The sequence below is a fragment of the Chamaea fasciata genome, unplaced genomic scaffold, assembly GCF_029207755.1.
Source record: "Chamaea fasciata isolate MVZ Bird 193981 ecotype frontalis unplaced genomic scaffold, bChaFas1.0.hap1 SCAF_250, whole genome shotgun sequence".
Taxonomy (NCBI): Eukaryota; Metazoa; Chordata; class Aves; order Passeriformes; family Sylviidae; genus Chamaea; species Chamaea fasciata.
Genome location: NW_027094335.1, coordinates 36,451 through 48,820, shown reverse-complemented (window position 1 = coordinate 48,820; position 12,370 = coordinate 36,451). Strand labels below are relative to the sequence as shown.

Below are 12,370 nucleotides of genomic sequence, written 5' to 3'. Positions count from 1 at the left end.
AGCTGGAAGCCTGGCTCCCCTTGGACTGCCAAATGGCTCCTTAAAACTGACAATCTGAACCAGAGAGGTATATTTACTTTCCCCAGAAAAGCGGCCACCGTTCCTGCACAGAGCTCTGTGCCCCGGAGTGGGCTTCTGCCACTTTCAATTCGGAACACTGCTGCACTTCTCCCATATCCAAGCTCCCAGAGGCTGGAACCCTAACTGTCCTTGGAGTGCCAAATGTCTCCTACGACCTGACATTAGGAACTTAGGGGGTGAGTTTAGCTTCCCACAGAAGAGACCCATTGTTCCTACACAGAGCTCTCTGCCCTGGAGTGGGCTGCTACCTGATAAAATTAAGTTCAGCACAGGACATCTGCCAGATCCAAGCTCCCAGATCCTGGAACCCTAACTGTCCTTGGAGTGCCAAATCCATCCCATAAACTGACATCAGGAGCCTGCTGGGGTTAGTTTAGGTTCCCACAGAAAAGACCCACTGTTCCTGCACAGAGCTCTGTGTTCGGGAGTGGGCTTCTGCCACTTAGAATTCTGAACAGTGCACATTACTCCCAGAACCAAGCTGCCAGAAGCTGAAACCCTAGCTGCCCTTAGACTGCCAAACACCTTCTGCAAACTGACATCAGGAACTTAGTCGGTGAGTTTAGCTTCCCACAGAAGACACCCACCGTTCCTGCACAGAACTCTGTGCCCGGGAGTGGGCTTCTGCCACTTGCAATTCTGAACACTGCTGCACTTTACTCCCAGGTCCAAGCTGTCAGTAGCTGCAACCTTGGCTCCCCTTAGACTGCCAAATGACTGCAACCGAGTTGCACATAGTGAACAGCACAGAAAAAAGAAACAACACGGATGTGAACGTCCAGAAAATCTAACTGTTAAGTAAGAACCATCTGTAAGCATCACTGTTTATTAACTATCGCTACCATTGTCTGTATACAGCTGTATGTTGCTTCTATAAAGACATAAGTGTGTGGAATATATGTGTTCCTAGAGTTAGAATTCAATTTGTTTTGATAAGTTTATGATATGGGGATAAGACATAGAATGCCCTAGGGTGACTTTATGCCGCTTGTATCCCCAGTCGCTTGTTCTGGACCTTTAAGACTGATTTTGAGAGCTAAGCAAGGAAAGAAAATGGTTGCAGTTTGTTTTAAGAAAACGACTTTCACTCCTCTGAATACCCTCTCTCGTATATTCAGCTCAAGCACAGACAGACTGCAGCACAAAGATGTGCTTTGCTCTTAGTTTCAGCTAGTTAGGGCAGAGAAGTTCCCTCGCTATTTGTTTTCCTTTTTCTTAGGACTGTTTAAACCTGCTGCAGACTGAAAAACCCAGAGCAGCGCCGAGAGCTGGCACCTGCAGCCCACGGGGCCTGCACCTGAGCATTTTATCAACACCAGAACAGCTGATAAGAGACCAAAAGAGCTCAGCTACAGCCCACAGCAAAGACTTTCTGAAGTTACCATCTCGCTTCAAAATAACAAAAAGTTTTATTATTTCATATTATTCATTCTTTATGCTTGCGACCACTTTGTTTGTTAAACAAATAGGTTTTCCCACTTTTCTCCAAAGAAATTCTTTGCAAAAGCAGTTTAAAAGAAAGAGACTGTTTAGGTTTACTTTCCAGAAGAACCCCATTCAAAGGTTTCCTCCCAAATTTACCCTAAACCTCGACAGCAACAAACAAATCAAACTACACAACAAAGAAGTCACAAATAAACTTCAATTAAAAACACCAAAACAAATAATTCCTAACTCAAGAAACCCATAAACCTCAAACCATCAAAACAAAAATACCACTTATAAATACACACAAAACCAAAAAAATCAATGTAACTATAAACAATACCTTTCAAATGATCCATAAGTATAAAACATATACTGCAATCAAACAAGCCAAATAAATTAACCCCTATACTATAATAAACAATAGTCCAATTACAAATATTAGGAAACACAAAAAAATTACCTACATTCCACTACCTCAACCCACCAAAACAAACACTACATACTCACCATGATAAAAGCCATCGCTAAATAAATAACCTCCCCTATACCTCACACTACAGCCACTTCCACCATTGTAAACCTTAGAAAACATTTCCTTTAAAAATACAATATCTCACCAAAAAAAAATATTTCAACAATAAAACTCAGTTCTAAAACAATCTGATCGACATGTAAACTAAGAAACCTACCATGAAATAAATAGACCGTATCCCTTAGCATACACCATCTACAAACAAAATAAAACTACACAAAAAATTATTGAAAACCACCTTAAAACAACTAAACAGAAAAAAACTTTTAAAAATATTAAAATTGCATCTAACAAAACCTCCACCGGCCAGGCTGGCCCTAGGTAATCTGAATCCCTACATACAATAAACAAAAACAAAACCCCAATCGCACGTATCAGAAGCCTATTTTAAAAAAAAAAAAAAAAAAAAAAGCTACTTAAATTAATTCTACCTCAAATACAAACAAACCCATCCATACAGTTACCTTCCCTCAAAAACCAAATTACAGGCAATAAATAATACCAAAAAATAACATGAAACACTATGTACCACCAAAGAATGCAATATTGAATAAAAGCACCATATAAGTAATAAAGTAATAAAAGCACCGCATAGAAGTACCACTATTTATTAAAATCCCAGGTGAAGGGGGATTCCCCCAGTTTGAACACAGACAATAAAAGGAGTTTCTTTCCTCAATTTAAACTCTTTTGTCCTCAAAACCCCCTTTTTTTTTTTCTAGGGACGCCAGGGAAGGATTGGGAAGACAAAATTGAAAGGGAAAAGGAGAAAAGTCCCCCCTACAAATCCACACCGGCTCACCTGCTCCTGCTGCCCGGCACAAAGGTTTGTCCCTCGGCATCTCCTGAAGCAATACTCCATATCCGAGGGTTCCCCCAAACTCTGTAAGACGAGCTCGCCATCATCCCGTAAGACACTCCAGAGAGCCTCGCAGAAGCTGCTCCCTCCGGCAGCTCCACGCTAGAGTGAGCTGAGGCTCCCCGCGTAAGCAGCTCGGGCAGGAGCCACCTGCCCCTCATTATCCTTTACAGCTCACGCCTGCGGCTGCTCTGTCCCCTCGTTATCCTAACAGCTCACGCCTGCAGCTGCTGCCAGCCCGAGGGTGAGGGCGGGGCAGAGGGAACTTGCTGCAGACATTTCACTGTTTGCACCGACACACTGGGGCACCGGGCTTTGCTTGCTAGGGATAAGCAAAAATTAAAGAGTTGACTTTTCTTGTTGTCATCATCCTTGAAGAAAGGAAAAATATATCAGGACTCGTGTGACTTCTCTGTGAACACAAAGTGCAAGGAACTTGGGAGGGGGAGGTCTTAAAACAACACCGGTTTCCTATAGCAGCAGCTGCTTTTGGTGCACACTGAAGCTTCTCTAGGCTTGTTTCAACGCTCTGCAGCAGTTAAGAGAGTACCACCTATTTAGGGGATACTGTAAAAGCTTTAGCTTTTCTAGAGATTTTCTCACCCCTTAAAACTGTATTTTATATTTCTATTTTTGTTACTTATATTTTTCTATTTTTGTATTTATTTAATTTGTGTTGACTTGTTTATTTTTTAAACTATATGAATTCATTTACCTAACACATCAGAACCACAATGAATTAAAATTAAATTAGCCTCGTTTTCTAAGGGGTAAAGATTTAATTTTTATTTAATAATGTTGGTATGTTTTCTCTGTCATTGTTTTTTCTTGGGGGGCAGTGTTTGTAGGGGCTTTTGTTTTGGTTTTTGTTTTTCTGTTTGCTTTGTTTTGGAGTTCTTTGTTAATAAACAAAGAGGTTCAGAGAGGCACAAAATAAAATGTCAACTTTGTTTTATTGCTACCTCTGAAATACAACTCGACACCAAGTTATTGCTGGTAATACTGTGTATGGGTAGAATGAGACCTGTTAAGGGGTTGAAAGGAAAAAAGTGGCAGCATGGTGCTGAATAGCTCCTGCTTTACCAACATGAATTTGGAAAATTTCCTTGGAAATGTGCCCTACAATGTACAAAAACTCCAATTAGGATGGAAAACTGGAAAAAAAAATATATTCTCTTACTAGAATCAGAGAGAGAAAAAACATCAAATAAAAGGAAGAAATAACATCTAAATCCCAGCTTGCCTGGAAAACAAGCTTAGGCATTTCTAATACTGCAAACTTTTGGAACAGTCATCAAGTTGGTGGAAGTTCATGGAACAACAAATTTAAATCTGCTTCCTCTGCTCTAAGTTTAAAGGGAAGTGGAAATTCAACAGGTCCAGCTACTCCTATCCAAGAATGATCTGTGTTTTGTGGGAGTAACAATGCAAAGAAACTCGAATCTTACTTGTATTTGACATAGGAAACTCTCAGCAGAGTTGGGAAGTTTCAGTGGAACAAAAGCACCACATTTCCTGCAATAACAAAATTGGACTCGGCAAGTCAGGAATTTTATTTACACATCCACGGACGAGGAGGGGGATGACACCAGGAATACACTCCAGCTGAAAGCAAGGATTTATTGGAAAAGGCAGGAAATCAAACTGACAGTCTCTGTCCAGTTATGGCCAGGCAATTATCCAGGAGTCAGAAAGAAAAGTGGGAACCTTGGACTGGGATAAGGCCTTCCAGTGGCTTCACTTCCTACTGGCTCTCTCCTTTTTTTGCCAGCTACCTGGAAGAGGAAAAAAAAACAGGAATAAAGTTACAAACAGGATGTCCTTGGTCCAGGCAGACTGAAATGCAGCTCCCAGCGAGGGAGGCCAGGCTGTGCCTCAGGGAGCTCCGGGAATCTGGGATTGCCCGTGGGATTAAAGGGCTGGAAAAGCACACCCACCTACAAGGTTCAGTGCTGGGACAGAGCAAGGCCGGGGCTCAGGGGCAGCAGTTAGAGCTGGGACTGCAGGAGAACACCCCAAACCCGGGTTAAACATCCGGCATGACACGCAGCACGCTCCGGGAGAAACTCGGGTGGGAGAAGCCCCGGGATGCTCCACGTTCCTTGCCCTTGGCAGCTGTGCCAGGGCCTCCCTCAGAATGCTGACCTCACCGTGCAGCTCCTACAAAACAGGAGAACTTATGGGAATCGCCCAGAATCCCTGGACTTCCAGTTATTAAGAACCACAGCTGCAGCGAAAGGTGTACAAACTCTACTGCAAACCAGTAGGTCTGAGGAGACACAGGACTTTATTCCAGAGGTGGCATGTTGGTGTTACTACTTTAAGCTCCTGCCGCTAGAACATATTTGTACCATAAATTCATTATTGAGGCAGCTAAATTGAAATTAGATTTTTTACAGTAAAGTCAGCCAAAAAAGAGAGTCTCAAAAATAGGATATAGGCCGCACAGTTATTCAAAAAAAAAGTTCTCATTCATGAGCATAACCTGCCAGCCTCTCATGTTTTCAGTCCTTACCATTTATTTTTACCAAGGTGATGATTAAAGCCTTGTCAAAAGCTCAAAAAAAAAAAAAAAAATCCAGGACAAGGCAGGTGTTTTCCCAAGTACCCTCAGTGTGGAGCTGTGTCAGCCACAAGTGTTTGCTCCCTCAGCCCAGCCCGGAGCAGGCTCCAGCTGCTGCCCAGGGGGGTTACCAAGGGACTCACCTGTTTGAAGCTGTAAACGCAGGTGGCCTGCACTGGAGTGCCAATAAATGTGAAATGTGTGACTCTCACCTTGAATAGCGATCGATCTTCTCAGGGGAGCCCCTCACCCAGGATGGGGGGCTCTGCCACGGATTTCATCCCTCTGCATCTGAAACAAAGTCAGGACAACAGTCAGAGTGCTGCAGGATACCTTGACAGCTCCACACACCTTGTGGCAATCTAGGAATACCCTCTACAGTCTAACCACACCCCACATCACAAATTTCAAGCCCCCGGCACTATTACCCTCGTACCCCTACACCCAGACTGAGCAGCAAGGCAGAGCAGCTCCCGGCCAAACACACACCAACACCCGTGACACAGCACAGGACAAACGAGGGGACGCAACAGGGACAGAAAACTCTGGGCAAGAAGAATGACCCTGAGGGTCCAGAGAACTTGGAATGAGATGACCGAGGTGAGACGGAAGGTGAGCTGGCCAGGCTCAGAGAACCCTGCAGGAACAAGATGCCATCGGGATGACTTATCCCAAGAAACACAGAGATGGATGCCTGAGAATCCTACGGTCAGAATCCTTGACCTGTCTTTGCATTCTCACAAGACCTAACCCGCCGGAATGGATCAGGGCGGTGCACGGCTGTCAGTACAGCTCAGAACAAGACCTGAAAAGGCATTGGACTGGATGCTTGTGAAGAGAGATGGATTCTGATGAGTGTCCGAGCAGCTGAGGCAAAGGCACCCGGCTGAGGAGCACAGAGATCAGAAATGCTAAGACTGATGCCAGGGGTTTTGACAGGCCCCTGAAAGGACTAAAGGAAAAGACAAGGCACCAAACAGACAGAGTGCACAACAGACAAGTGACACAACACACACCAGGACTGCTCTGCCCTGCACACCTCAGCACTGACATGAAAAATGAGACTTTCCCTTCATGTAGCCTAAGGGGTCACATCTTGGTGCCCCCAACTCCAAATCTGACTTAAAAAACCCCTCCCGGTGATCCCTGCCCTGGCATCCTGCTTTCATCCCCTCTGTGAGCCACAGCCCTCCACTTATCTCTCAGGCATCCAGGGAGGCAAATCCCTGCCAGGTCCAAAGAAGGCCGCCTCTGCCTCAGGAAAATTCCTGCTGTCGCCGGGCTGTTGTCTCTTAGTCAGCTACAACAAAAAAAACCAAACATGAATGCGTGATCTTAGCAGCCCATCACCCAAAACCCGACAATTCTGCTACTCACTGTCTCCTAAGCTTGCCTGTGTCCTCGGCCCCGCGCTTCAGCTGCGCTCAGAGGCCAACGCCGGCGTCGCAGGGTCTGCCTGGGTAAAGAGCAGACAAGGTGACGTGGCAGCGCTGGAACTTGAGGGGACCCTCCCTCCTTCTCCTCCCTGACTCACCTCAACTCCTCGGCCGTTATCCAAGCCTACCTGGATGGGGCCTTCACAAGGAGAAGATCAAGGCTCCATCACAGACTCCTGGAATGCTCCCGGAGGGCTCACGGGTGAGGTGACGCGGGTCTGTCGTCCCGTTGGTGAGAGGGGAGCTCGGCCTCCTACGAGTGGACTCCCTAAAACGCACAATGACGGAGGCTTAGAGTTGCACCAGCGAGTGAGGCTTGAACAATAGCAACGGCTTCTGTCCACCCGTCACTGCTCACCTCGCCCACGTCAGCTTGACTGCTGAGATCCGGCTTTACCACCTAAAAATAAAGACAAAGAACAGAGCTGTAACACAGCCATCATTTACACCTCCCCTGCAAACAGAAACAGGGACTGACCTTCTCAGGGGAGCCCCTCACCCAGGATGGGGGGCTCTGCCACAGATTTCATCTCTCTGCATCTGAAAGAAAGTTCGGACAAAAGTCAGAGTGCTGCAGGATACCTTGACAGCTCCAGACATCTTGTGGCAATCTAGGAATACCCTCTACAGGCCTACTACACCCCACATCACAAATTTCAAGCCCCCGGCACTATTACCCTCGTACCCCTACACCCAGACTGAGCAGCAAGGCAGAGCAGCTCCGGGCCAAACACACACCAACACCCGTGACACAGCACAGGACAAACGAGGGGACGCAACAGGGACAGAAAACTCTGGCAAGAAGAATGACCCTGAGGGTCCAGAGAACTCGGAATGAGATGACCGAGGTGAGACGGAAGGTGAGCTGGCCAGGCTCAGAGAACCCTGCAGGAACAAGATGCCATCGGGATGACTTATCCCAAGAGACGCAGAGATGGATGCCCGAGAATCCTACGGTCAGAATCCTCCACCTGTCTTTGCATTCTCACAAGACCTAACCCGCCGGAATGGATCAGGGCGGTGCACGGCTGTCAGTACAGCTCAGAACAAGACCTGAAAAGGCATCGGACTGGATGCTTGTGAAGAGAGATGGATTCTGATGAGTGTCCGAGCAGCTGAGACAAAGGCACCTGGCTGAGGAGCACAGAGATCAGAAATGCTAAGACTGATGCCAGGGGTTTTGATAGGCCCCTGAAAGGACTAAAGGAAAAGACAAGACACCAAACAGACAGAGTGCACAACAGACAAGTGACACAACACACACCAGGACTGCTCTGCCCTGCACACCTCAGCACCGACATGAAAAATGAGACTTTCCCTTCATGTAGCCTAAGGGGTCACATCTGGGACATCCCCAGCTCCAAACCCGACTCAAAAAATCCCTCCCAGTGATCCCTGCCCTGGTACCCCACTTTCATCCCCTCCCTAGTTCCGAGCCCTCCACTTATCTCTCAGACGTCTGGGGAGGTGAATCCACGCTGGGCCCCAAAGAGGGCCGCCTCTCCTTCAGGGAAATTCCTCCTGTCACTGGGCTGCTGTCTCCTAGTCAGCTACAATAAAGAAAACCAAATAGCAAAGCATAATCTTAGCTGCACATCAGCCAAAACCCAGCAGCTCTGCTACTCACCGTCTCTTAAGCAGCACCGGGTCCTCGGGCCCCGTGCGTGCTTCAGCTGAGCTCGGAGGCCGACGCTCGCAGCGCCAAAGCCTTAGAGGCGTTACTGGCACCGAGCCCACCCACCGTGGCCTCCATTAGGGCTGTGAGCATCCCCGGTTAGAGCAGGACAGGAACGCAGGGTGGACATCCCCGGTGAACCTCAACCCTGTGGACTCTGCCCCACCACTGTCACTTCCTGCCTGGCCCTAGCTTAGGGTTACTGCCTGCACCTCTCAGGACTTCTGGCCTTGTCTTGCGTTAGGATTGCTGCCGGCACCTGCTCTCAGGGAAACAGTGTTGGCAGCAGCGCTGTGAGGGCTGGTATACCTGTACTCTGACTTGTATCCTAGGCTGTACCCCCGATTTTCACTGTGTGTTCTCTAGACCTCGAGTCCTTTACTTCTCAAGCCCTCCTTCAGCCTCTGTGTGCCACTGTAAACTCCCCCTGCTGAACCCTACTAACCCTACGCCTTGCAACTGGCATTGCTCCTAATCAGGACACTCCTGGGCCAGGAATCCCCTGCTGCAGCCTAACCCTGTGGACTCTAAAAGAAGGCCAATAATGTGAAGCTCCCTAGAACATGGAGATGGGTCAGAACTGCCCCGCCCAGCAAAGGCTCTGGTGATGCTGAGGAGAAACCCTCACCCTTTACTTTTGAAGGGACCACCCCACTAGGGCCTTCTCTTCTAAGGTAACTTTAAATCACCTCCCGGGACTGAAAAGGTTTTTTCCCTTCTCCTGACCACCAGCCCCAACACTTAGCTTTTGGAACACGAGTGGAACGTCCGTCCTCGACAGAAATGAACATGTCGGCACCGCAGACGTCGACGTGTTCTCAGCATCCGCTTTGGGGCTGCCATATCCAGACTTTGTCTCCGCACCTCCTCACGCTACCTAGGATCACAAAACAGGAAATGTGACTATCCCCCTCCAGAAGAGTAATCCCCAGGGCTCCTCTGCACCGCTGCCCCAGCTCCCCCTCAGATCTTCACTCCGCTCCAGAGGCTGACAGGAGTGGACCCAGCAAAAGGAAAAAGTAAATGCTGAGCACATCGCTCACCTATGGGTCACCCTGCCTAAAGGGCAACTCACCGGCTCTCTCTATTCCTTAGCACGCCTGGGACAGCAGTGGCACCTGCAAAGAAACAAAAGAAGCAAAAAATCATGCTGAGTTACTGTCAAACAGCAACCTCCCCAGTCTGACTGAAGCATGCCACAAGTATACCTTAATGCTGCACCCATCTGGCCTCTGGGGCCAGCACATCTGGCAAGGGGACAACCTAAAGTAAAAAAAAAAAAGAACAGTGAATGCTTAGAGTTGCACCAGCAAGTGAGACTTGAACAATAGCAACTGCTTCTGTCCACCAGTCACTGCTCACCTTGCCCACGTCAGCTTGACTGCTGAGATCCAGCTCCACCTCTGGGAATTCCTTGCTGTCACCAGACTGCTGTCTCTTAGTCAGGTACCATAGAGAAAACCAAATGCTGATGTACAATCTCAGCAGATCTGTTGGCCGGTCAGTGAGGGGGTCTCCCTGTAATACCAGTGGACCACCTAAAACACACAAACAGTAATGGAGGCTTACAGCTGCACCAGAAACACCACTACCCTGACCACACAAATACATGAATACTAGAAAAGAAAAAACAAAAAATAATGCAGCAAAAAAAGCCAACTCTTATTACTATAAGTCCAACTACCAAATATAATAAAAATAACCCCCATGTCCAATCCCCTCAAAAAACCTTCAAAATATATACCTGCAACCCCCTCAATCCTAAAACTAAAAGATCCATTCAACTATAAACAGCATCTCCCAAATTTTCCATAATTATAGAACACACACTAAAACCAAACAAGCTAAATAAATAAATCCCTGTAATACAATAAACAATAATTGAATTATAAATATTAGAAAACCCTAATAAATTAGCTACATCACACTACCCCAAACCCATCAAAACAAATACTACACACTCACCATAATAAAAACCACCACCAAATAAATAAAAACCTCCTTTACATCTCACACTACAGCCAATTACACCATTGTAAACCTTAGAAAACACACCCTCAAAAAACACTGTATCTCACCAAAAACAATTCAACAAAACTCAGTTCAAAAATACTCTGACCGACATGTAAACTACAAAACCTAACACGAAAAAGAAACCATATCTCTCACCATACACCATCTACAAACAAGATAAAGCTACACAATAAATCATTCAAAGCCACTAAACAGAAAAAATAGCCCTACCCAACTTGAATCCCTACATATCACACACAAAACCCCAATACCACGTATCAGAAGTCTAGCAAAAAAAGCTACTTAAATTAATTCTACCTCAAATACAAACAACCCCTCCAACAAAGTTATCCTCACTCAAAAACCAAATTACACATAACATCAAAAATCAGACAAAACACTACACGCCACCCAAGAGCATAATACTTAATAAAAACCACATAGAAATACCACAACTCATTAAAAATCCAGGTGGAAAGTTTTCTTCAGTTTGAATACTGACAACCACAGAAGAAGAGTTTCTTCACTGAATTTGAACTCCTTTTCTCTCCATAACTCCTTTTATTTCCTGGGAGCACCACAGAGAAATTAGTAAGACAAAGCTGCAAAGAAAAAAAAAATCTCCCCTACAAACCCATGCTGGCTTACCTGCTACTGCTGTCCGGCACAAAGAAACCCCCCACACCCACGTGCTCCTGCAGGCGCTGTAAGAAGCTTTCCCACCACCGCAGAAACCACGCTGAGCTCCTCACGGCCCGATGCCAAAGTGAACTCGGGCTCCTCTATTAAACCGCCCCCGGCTAGAACCGGCCCCTCATTATCCTTTACAGCTCACACTTGTGGCGGCTCTGCTGCCCTCCTCATCCTGACGGTCACACCTGGGGCTGCTCTGTCCCCTCACCATCCTGTGACAGCTCTCACCTGCAGCTGCTGCCAGTCCGAGTGTCGGGGCAGGGGAAGAGGGGACTTGTGCTCATCCCCGGAGAATTCGTTGTCCGCACCTGACGCGCTGGGGCACCGGGCTTTCCTTGATAGGGATAACGACCCCTCTTCTCCTGCACGTGCCCAAGGCTGAAACTGGGATTCCACCTCCTAAATTCCGTATGTGTGAGGGTCATAATCCCCAAGGAAATCCCCCCGCAATCGTTACCCTCCATTTACAATTTTTCCTTTGGAATCGTTGCTAACTTGTCTTTCTGTGCAAGGGTTCCAAACGTTCATTGGGAGTTCAGTAGCCGGGTTGGTTTGTTTATAACTTAGCTGACAATCCCAGGCTAAATCCAAACACCCAGAGATACAGGGAAATATGGAGACAGTTTATAAATATTGCCCAACCCTTACCCTGAATTCTTCATCACACATCCTCGGAGCAGATTTACTCCATCCTTTCTTCCCAGCAGCAGCTCTCCAGCACAAATCTCACTTCTCACAACTGTTTCTTCCCACAAACCAAACAGAAATCTACTACGAGGCGAGGCGGGGAGGGGCGAGGCCGGTCTCGGGGCAGAGCCCCCGGGCCCTCAGGGCGGGCCGGGGGGACCGGAGCAGAGCCCGGGCCGGGTTGGAGCCGGAGCCGGTCTGAGGGCGGAGGCCCCGGGCCCTCAGCGCGGGCCGGGGGGCGGGGGCGGTTCCCACGGCCCGCTGTCCAATCAGCACTGCCGATGCCTCAGCGAGCCCGCCAATCGCGGGGATTCAAAAGGGTGGCGGAAGTAGCTGCTGCTCTATGGGCTCGGTGTGGAACGCCCCGGTGGGGTCCCGGCGCCGTGCACTTGGGACCCGCCCC

The 12,370-nt window shown here is 47.5% G+C and overlaps 1 long non-coding RNA gene across 4 annotated transcripts; it reads right to left on the bottom strand.

The window, feature by feature from the left end:
- Positions 1-4,429: 4,429 nt before the first annotated feature.
- On the bottom strand, positions 4,430-12,193 carry LOC136305040 (uncharacterized). Of its 4 annotated transcripts, none has more exons than XR_010724983.1 (12): positions 11,929-12,193; positions 11,509-11,679; positions 9,937-11,155; positions 9,783-9,837; positions 9,650-9,692; positions 7,378-9,451; positions 7,258-7,299; positions 6,998-7,167; positions 6,841-6,919; positions 5,676-6,763; positions 4,838-5,060; positions 4,430-4,675 (listed from the first exon to the last, which is right to left on the bottom strand). It is a non-coding gene; the product is annotated as an uncharacterized lncRNA (long non-coding RNA). The 4 variants fall into 4 exon arrangements; XR_010724985.1 differs by lacking the exons at positions 11,509-11,679; positions 11,929-12,193 and adding an exon at positions 11,236-11,502 and having other exon boundaries at positions 9,937-10,112; positions 11,038-11,155; XR_010724982.1 differs by lacking the exons at positions 11,509-11,679; positions 11,929-12,193 and adding an exon at positions 11,236-11,502.
- Positions 12,194-12,370: the final 177 nt, after the last annotated feature.